Source organism: Kogia breviceps, chromosome 16 (genome assembly GCF_026419965.1).
Source record: "Kogia breviceps isolate mKogBre1 chromosome 16, mKogBre1 haplotype 1, whole genome shotgun sequence".
Taxonomy (NCBI): domain Eukaryota; kingdom Metazoa; phylum Chordata; class Mammalia; order Artiodactyla; family Physeteridae; genus Kogia; species Kogia breviceps.
In genome coordinates this window covers 6194143-6203158 of record NC_081325.1, presented here as the reverse complement: position 1 = coordinate 6203158, position 9016 = coordinate 6194143, and the positions used below count along the sequence as shown (strand labels likewise).

At 45.8% G+C, this 9016-nt stretch overlaps 1 pseudogene; it reads right to left on the bottom strand.

Moving 5' to 3' along the window:
- Window positions 1-1663: 1663 nt before the first annotated feature.
- Window positions 1664-2099, bottom strand: LOC131743411 (large ribosomal subunit protein uL24-like; annotated as a pseudogene).
- Window positions 2100-9016: the final 6917 nt, after the last annotated feature.

The following is a 9016-nucleotide window of genomic DNA, read 5'->3' as shown; positions in this document are numbered from 1 at the left end:
GTCATCGTCAGCACAGTGAGTACAAGGGATGCCAAGAACGATGGAAGGGGTGGTGCAGGGGATGCAAGACGTGGGAATTAGGACAACAAGGGGGGGATTTCTTAACAAGTTGTCAACTATCAAAATTGCCTGACAACGGTGTGAAATCTGCTCAGAAGGATGATAAAATGAGAACAGCCCCTCCTCTGTGCAGACTCCATAAGCACGTGCCTGTGTGAAGGTAGGGGATGAACCAAATGATCTTGTCAGGCTTCTGAGACGCCATGACTCCGCAGCCTCTGGCTTATACAGCACCTTTCGCGATGTTGTTGTGGCCCAGTTTCAGACAAGTTGTTTGATCTTATTTTATAGCCGAGAAATCTAGGTCACAGTATGTTGGACCATTTGCCCAAAGTTAAACTGAAAACAGCCTTTGTCAGCTGTCTGCTGTCCTTGGAGGAGAGTCCAAAATTGGTGAAGTTCCGGTTTCTGGCTTATAATTAGCTCCCAGAAAATGAGAAGAGATCACCCTGCTACACTGAGGCCCATCTTCCTTTCCCAGGGACCTGACACAAAGCCCTGTACCAGCAGCACACAGCTCTGTTTCGTGCTCTCATGCTGCTGGAGCTCGGGGGCTGCAGGAAGAGCAAACTGTGGCTGAGAGGAGCCTGCACCTACTGCCCCTGCTCCCCTAGAGCAGAGTCTCCCGTGGGGGTGTGGGAGGTGCCCCATCCGGCTGAGGCCCACAGGCTCAGCTTTTGGAGGTCACTGAACCTCTGCTTGCATCCCTGGATTCTGGTGGAGCTCAGAGGTCACACCATGGGTAACTACCAGCTGTGAGTGTCTTAGAGAACCCCTTATGTCTTAGCTACTTTTCTTCATTTCAAGTATTTAAGGCCATCTGCGTGGCCCTGATTTTCTGGGGTGACCCTTGGATTGGGAGAGACCTCAAGCCCAGAAGTAGTCAGGTCCATTCACTGCTCACTCTGGTCCCAATTCTGGGAATCCCTTCCCAACACACACACACACAGCCCACCTCCACATTCTCAGATTTCTATAAGCTCTTTCCACAACCAACGCAAAGCCTTGACTTCTGGATGCACTGGGATCCTCCAGTGTCGGCAGTGCCCCTCTCTGGCCACTAGCAACAGAGGCCGCCATCATTGTTAGTGTCAAGGCTGCAGGAAGGAAGCGCATCTTTTAATTTTATTTTATTTATTTATTTATTTTTGGCTGCGTTGGGTCTTTGGCTGCTGCGCGCAGGCTTTCTCTAGTTGTGGCGAGTGGGGGCTACTCTTCGCTGCGGTGCACGGGCTTCTCATTGCGGTGGCTTCTCTTGTTGCCGAGCAGGGGCTCTAGGCGCACGGGCTCAGCAGTCGTGGCTCACAGGCTCAGTAGTTGTGGCTCACGAGCTCTAGAGCGCAGGGTCAGTAGTTGTGGCACACGGGCTTAGCTGCTCCACGAAATGTGGGATCTTCCCGGACCAGGGCTCGAACCCGCGTCCCCTGCCTTGGCAGGCGGATTCTTAACCACTGCGCCACCAGGGAAGTCCCAGGAAGTCTATCTTGAAGACACAGTTTGATCCATATATGGATCATTAAGAGCATTATGTGAATTGTATTTTCTTTGGTACCCATTTTTTTTTCATTTTAAGTTTTTAATGAAAGTTGTATGTAAGAATACTTTATTCCTGCGTCTTCTCAATTGTTTCTTCCTTATATTTGCGCTTTTCCTTTCCTACCTGGCGAGATTTGCCTTTCCGTTCGAGGATCCTCTTGCGGCCTGTCCAGTTTTAGTCTGGTGATAACCGCCTCGCTGGGGTGAACGCCCACGTGGACAGCCGTGCCATCAGCCTTCTCCCGCTGCACTCGTTCAATGTAGGTGACACACTTCTTCCTGTGAACCTGGACTACTTTGCCAATTTGCTGCCCTTTGTAGTGTTCTCATACAACTGGAACTTCATCGTACTTTCAGATGGGCATGGATCGGACATTGTACTTCTGTTTCAGCTCTTTAGAAAGAGGGGAAGGCATAATCTTCCTGCGAATGTGGGAAGGCACATTGAAATGCCTTTTCCGGTTCTTGCTTCAGTCAGAAGTCACAGAGGGATTGAACTTCATTTTGGCCCCCGGCGCTTCAGCGATGGCCACAAAAGGGCTGGTACACATTTCTTACCATCTTTACTTAACATTTCGTTAGGACACAGCAATACAGAGGGAAGAGCACAAACTGGGTTTGAATCCTGGCTCTGCCACTTGCAAGCCAGCTAACCTTGGACAAGTAGCTTAATTTCCCTGGAGCCTCACTTTCCTCATCTGTAAAATGGGAATACTTATATCCATCTCCAAGGTGGTAGTGACGATAAGAGCTAGCACATGTAGAGCACCTGGTTTTTGTCTGGCACATGCTTAGTGAAGGTGGTGTGGACACCAGCAGTCAGGGTGTTTGGTGGGTGTCCTGATCAGGCTCCACCTCTCCCCATGGGAGGTGCTGCATCGTTCTCAACTTCCTGTTGGATGGGGGTGGGGGTTCCCCAGATTGTCCAGGGGCCAGCACTCCTCTGAATATCCGACTCCTGAGCTCACACTGCCTGGCACCATACTTTATTCCCCTGAGAAAGGCCACTGTCATGTTCCCTCCCATGTGGCTGGAACCCAAGCCCTCTGCTGGGCCCCAGCCCTATGGATGCATCAGTCCTTGGCCCCAGAAGCCTCCGGGACTCCTGGCTCCGTTAGGATTAGCGTATGATGTATGTTGGTGTTTTTCCAGACATATCTCCCAAAATATTGTGATACAATTATTTACTAGAAGAGAAAAAATTCTAGAGAAATTAAACTGCCTGACTAGGAATGCTGATTGTTTTTCTTTCCTCTCATCTGTTTCTTAGGCAAAATAATCCATTCCTAAACCCCAAGCAGCTATGTTTCTAAATAAGCACATCCAGTATAATAAGCCTGATAAATGACAGTATTAACTCTGACTAGCTAGGGTCGGGCAAAGTGCCAGCCTCAAGCATCAGAGAATTTCTCTCAGGACCTCTTGAATCGAGACATCTGCTGTTACCTCTAGGGTAACTCAGCACTTTTATCAGGCTCTAAACAATCAATCCCTTCCACGCCATGCTGGAGGCAGCTGGTAAAGTGTGGGCCAGGGCACGGTATGATTTTTATTTCCGATGGAATGAACGTTATTGAATGCCTGCACGATTGCATTCCAGCCTGGAAAATCTACCTGCTGGTTTCACCACCAGTTGGGAGTTCTCAGAAGCAGGTGACACTCTCCACAACAGCAGTGGCGGCTTCATGAAATTGAAAGTGAAGCTGACGGTGGCTCCCGATTTGATTCCCCCTTCAGCATCTCTTGCTCGTAACGCCCGTGACGGACGGAGGAGAGACAGCTGTTGCCTTCCACACCACTTTCAGCTTAGTCACCCCAAGTGATATACACATGCATAACCAGCCTCATCTCGAAATAAGGGAGGGAATCAGAAATGTAGTGAGGGGGTGTCTGCTTGCTGGTACACCCCTTCTGCTTCCTTTTTCTTTCAGTCTATTGAGCTATTGTTAATTCTTTTCCTCCCACACAAAAATGATCACACTCATGTTCCTTTCATGGTTTCCAGTAGAAACCATACTTATTTTCCAGAACATTTCTCCATTTTTTCTTTGCCCTAAAGCATGAGCATTAAGTCAGAAGTGGTTCCAGATTCATCAACAAAGGTTTGTGACTTTCATAAGACATCAATGACTAAGTTCTTCACTAAATCGGAATGAGATTCTGAGTCATGGTTGTAATTTTGCTTGTTGAACTACTGGTGTTACTGCTCTAAGAGTTTTTACATCAATTAAACCAGAAGTAACCAGGAAAGGATGTCCATACAGGGGAGGAGGCCAAGTAAGCTAGAGAATGATCCATACTGAACAGCCAAGAACACTGAACAGCTATTAAAAAGTGTAGCACGAAAACGGTTACATTTTTTTGAAAATCAAATTACGTCACCTGACCTCCCTTTTGTAGGAAGAGAAGTGCGTGTGCACGTGTAGGTGCTCAAAGTGCACAGAAAGGAGCCTGGGGAACTGCCCGGGGAACACTGCCTGTGGGCGGCACACCCTAGGGAGCGCGAGCGGGGAGTGAGGGGGAGGTGTGTTTCCTGGATTACTTCTGTGTCACCGGGCCTATTACAAGAAGAGTATATCATGCCTGTAATATATATGTGTACACGTACATACATACATGCATGAGTAAGTATGCACGTGCATAAAACAGAACAGTAACTTCAAATTTTATTTCACGTCCATAATGTTCATCTAGTGGTATTACCACTCTTGGAGGCTGGAGATTGTTCCTCCTCTTTAGCTGATGGACTTTGGGAGCCTTTGTCTCTCCTTTACTGCAATGACTCCCAACTCTGAATGCAGATTAGTATCACTCAGGAGCCCAGGCTACATTCTGGTCCAGTTAAGTCAGGATCTCTTTGAGTGAGACCGGCTCCAGCATTTTACAAGGCTCCCGGAGCCATTTCAGTGTGAGACCAAAGTTGAGAACCACTGCCTTACTCTGTAAACCCCTCAAGGGTAGGGTCTGTGTCTGGTTTGTCTTTTTGTCCTCAAAGCACCTAAGTTAGTGACTTACATTGATATAATGAAGACATCTGGACCCTCCAATATTCTCAGAGGGAGAAAAAAATCATAACAGCCAGGAACTGACTAACACGTTAGAACCGTCTAAAGCACACAGATTCACAGTAACCAACAGAGAGCATCACACTTCTACCGATGCCCTCAGGGTCAGGTGACCTCTTGGATATGCATCTTTTTGTGTATACACGCACGCGTGTGTGTGCACGCACGCACACACACTCACACACACGCACGCACACACACACACACACACACACCCCTGTGCTGGGTTCTTAGCCCGTCCCTGAATTTGGTGCAGCGCTTCTTTGGCCAGGTCGTAGCCCGGTAGGGGAAAGTGAAAGCCCTCAACCAGCTGCGCCCTCTGTTGATGTCAGCAAGAAGGCTGTAAAATACATTTCTGACCTAAGAGCAGGTCCGTTGAGCAGAAGACCACCTTGGAAGGACCCTGGTCCTCCTCGTGACTGCGTCCCATTTCTCCTGAGACATTTCCTAATCATGCCCGGCTTTTCCTTGGAACTCATTAACACATACTCATGAGAAGAGAACTTGGAAAATTTGAAGTTCTTCTGAAATATTTTGGGTTTTGTCTTGCATGTGGTGCCAAAGGCCTCTTTTCCCCCCGGCACAGCTGGTGTTGCTGGCTTTGGCGGCCACATCTAAAACTCTGTAGCTTCAAATGTTATTGATCCTTGGCCCACCAGTCCTGTTAAAAGGAGTTAACATGAGGGCAGAGGGTCCATTTTTATTGGGTAGCACACCTGGAATTATCCATACTCGATACAGTGCTCTGAGCAGCCAAGTGGTTACATTAATTGTCTAGCTGTCAGTCTCCTGATGACAAGATTTCAGGAGCAGAATGTCTGGTGTATGAGTGGATTATAATTCCATTATAAATATCCCTGCTAATATATTCATGAGGCACTTTTAAAAAGAATTTATATAACACTCTGAAGTTACCTTGTATCTTTATTTAATCAGTACTCGATGCTTGTGATATTGTTCCATTTTCAAATCTTCTTAGGGTTCTACTGCTTTTCTTTTTTAATATTTATTTATTTGGCTGCACCGGGTCTTAGTCATCACGTGCGGGATCTTTAGTTGCAGCATCTTTAGTTGCGGCATGTGGAATCCTTAGTTGTGGCATGTGGGATGCAGTTCCCCAACAAGGGATCAAACCCAGGCCCCTGCATTGGGAGCTCGGAGTCTTAGCCACTGGACCACCAGGGAAGTCCCTTAGGGTGCTATTGCTTTTTAAAAAAATCCTATCAGGCCACAGTATCACAACAGATTTTGTGAAATCATATCATTTGCTGCACCTCTAAAATGTATGAGCTTATGTATTTTTAAATCAAGAAACTCCCTAATCATTTGGAACCGTATCTGCCTTTTACATCATTTAGGAGCACGTATATTTTTATGAGCTTACAATTCCAAACATAGGAAAAACAGTGGTCTTAAATCTCAGTATTCTGGAGGAAAACGACATTAAATCAGCCACGTGGAGTATTTCCTCTGTAACCGCGCGGAAGTTGCAAACTTTTCCTCAAGATGGAAACTAAACTTGAGAGAAAACCACAGCTCCCTCTGGCACATCTCCTCTTAGGGCGGCATCTTCTGAGCCACCTCCACCAGCTGGCGTCCCCTCACCTGGCCACACAAGCATGTTTGTTCGTATCAACTCCTGCACATGATTTGCATCATTTAATACATATTATTTCCTGCTTTTTTCATTCATCTGATACTTTATTCATGGTTGGAGTGGTTTCTTGCATAGTAACTGCTTATGGAAACTTGTGCTAAAACACAGGTCTTCCCTTTTTCTCCTGGTTCTCTCAGAGGCTCTGCCTTTCTAGAAGCCACTGTCCATCAGCATCCAGCCCACCCCTCCCTTCCCACCCTGCAATGGTTTCCGTTTCTGGCTTCAGAAATCCTGGGAGAGGCTGGATGGGAATCAGCATCAGTGTCCCAGGAGAAATCCCCACACCCAAGGACAGGTCAGGACCACGGCAGCAACACACATGTGGTGGCCCCCTTCTCTTCTTAGAATAAAGACATCACTCAATAAGCACCAGATAAGTAAAGGAAGGAAGAGTAAGGAAGAGTAAGCCAACAGCAAATCATGACTTTGCCTTTGTGGCCACAATTTTAAGTGTCTGATCAGCCCCACTTCTCTTGGTTCTGAAGCTCAGGCAACTCCTCTTTTGTGGCCCTACTTCTCCTTAAAGGGAAACGAAAGGATCCAAGATGATCATTTGCTCACCTGGACCAGACATTTCACTTATGGCACCTGCGTTCATTCTCAGCACTGCTCTACCTCCAGAGGGAAGCAGTAAGGCTGAGAGAGGTCAAATGCTTTCCTAAAGCCACCCAGCAAGAACGTGGCAGAGCCAGGATTCAGCCCAGGTGCATTTGATTCCAAAGTCCATATCCCTCCCCTCTATCAGCTCAAGTCACTAAAGGGGGAAGTGCAGTGAGTGTACCAGCCTTAAACCTGCATGTTAAATGAAGGTTTAAACAACAGGCAGCCTAATAAGAGTTACCAGTACAATTCACAATGTTCTGCATTAAACCATCTTTAATGCTTGTATTACATAGGCAAAAATAAAATTAAATCAGAGTTTTAGTTGTTCAGTATTTTACTTTCAATTATGGTTTGTTTGTTTTCTTTCCTTTTTCAATGCTCAAATTTTCCCTAATTGTAACTAAGGGTAAAGGAATCAGCATTTACTCTGCCTTTTTAGGAGCTGAAGTTCCTCCCCAGTTAATGAAAGAAAGTTCTTCTTTGCCGAAGAATACCAGATAACAAAAGTAGAAGAAATGAGAGAATTAGGAAATCATCATTTTGCAACTCCCTATGAAATAACTCATTCAGGCAAGAACCATCAATGAATGCTACAACCACTGGGTAAAGTTGTGGGGAGATAGAATCTTTGGTCATGACCTAAGTACCACCCCATACCTGACTTGCCAGTTTTTACTTTTACCAAGGAAAGCCCTTGTGCTCAACAGTTCAACCAAGGGAGCAAACTTGGCATCCCTAACAATGGTACACCTGGCATGGAGCCTCCTGGTATGATGCAACAGGAAGTACCCCATATCACCTATGGAGTATTTTCTCCACCTACAGAGTGTTTAACCTGCACTTAACGAAGTCTTTAGTCCTAATGTCAATGCACAGAAAATTCAATAGCTAGGGCATCAAGGTAATGACATGACAAGGAGGCAATTAGGCATGTGGGACATTCTACAAGACAAACAGCCTCCTCTCTTCAGAAAATCCATATGATAGTGGAAAGCAGATCAATGGTTGCCTGGGACCAGAGACAGAAGGGGAATGACTGCAGCGGGGCACAAAGGAGTTTTTTGGGGATGATAGAAATCTGTATCTTGATTGGGGTGCTGATTACACTGATGCACCTGACAAAATGTATGAACAGTACACTTGAAATGATTGCAATTTACTAAATTTAAATTATACCTCAATACAGTTGATTTTAAAAACAAAAGCAGAATATCAGTGTCACACAAAAAAGTGAGACAACTGGTCCATATTTAAATCGACTAAAGAGCCATTTTAACCAGATACAATAAGAGAAACTTGGTAAATCTGGGCTTGAAAAAAAAAAAAAAAAAAACACCAAGGAAGACACTTTGGGAATAACCAGGGGAATTTAAACATGGACTGGCTACTAGATCATATTGAAGACTTTTGAAAATTTCTTATGGTTGTGTAGGACAATATTCTCATGATTAGAAGATGATTGTTGAAATACATAGAAGTGTCCTTCCTGCCTGTAACTTAATTTCTATACTCAAAGATATATGTGAATATGTAGAAAGATAGATCAAATAGAGCAAAAAGTTATCAATGGTTGAATTTGGTAGTGGAAGTTCATTGATAGTCATGGTATTAGTCTTTCAACGATTCTGTATTTCTGAAATTTTTAATCATGAAAATGTGGGAAATGGCAAATGCCATTTGAGTGGTGATGGCCCCTGTGGTTTGCAGTCAGTCTCCAGAAATTATGGCTGCTTGGTGAGATGCTTTTCATATCAAGAAGTCACCCCGGGCTTCCCTGGTGGCACAGTGGTTGAGAGTCCGCCTGCCGATGCAGGGGACGTGGGTTCGTGCCCCGGTCTGGGAGGATCCCACATGCCACGGAGCCACGAGGCCCGTGAGCCATGGCCGCTGAGCCTGTGTGTCCGGAGCCTGCACTCCACTACGGGAGAGGCCACAACAGTGAGAGGCCCGCGTACCGCAAAAAAAAAAAAAAAAAAGAAGTAACCCTCTTCTTTCCATTGCTTCTCCTGAAGGCTCCCCAGGGAGCCTTTTATGGAGGATTCTGTGACCTGGAAGGACTTGGGTCTCCTCCTACAGGGTCACATTACTGTTGGGA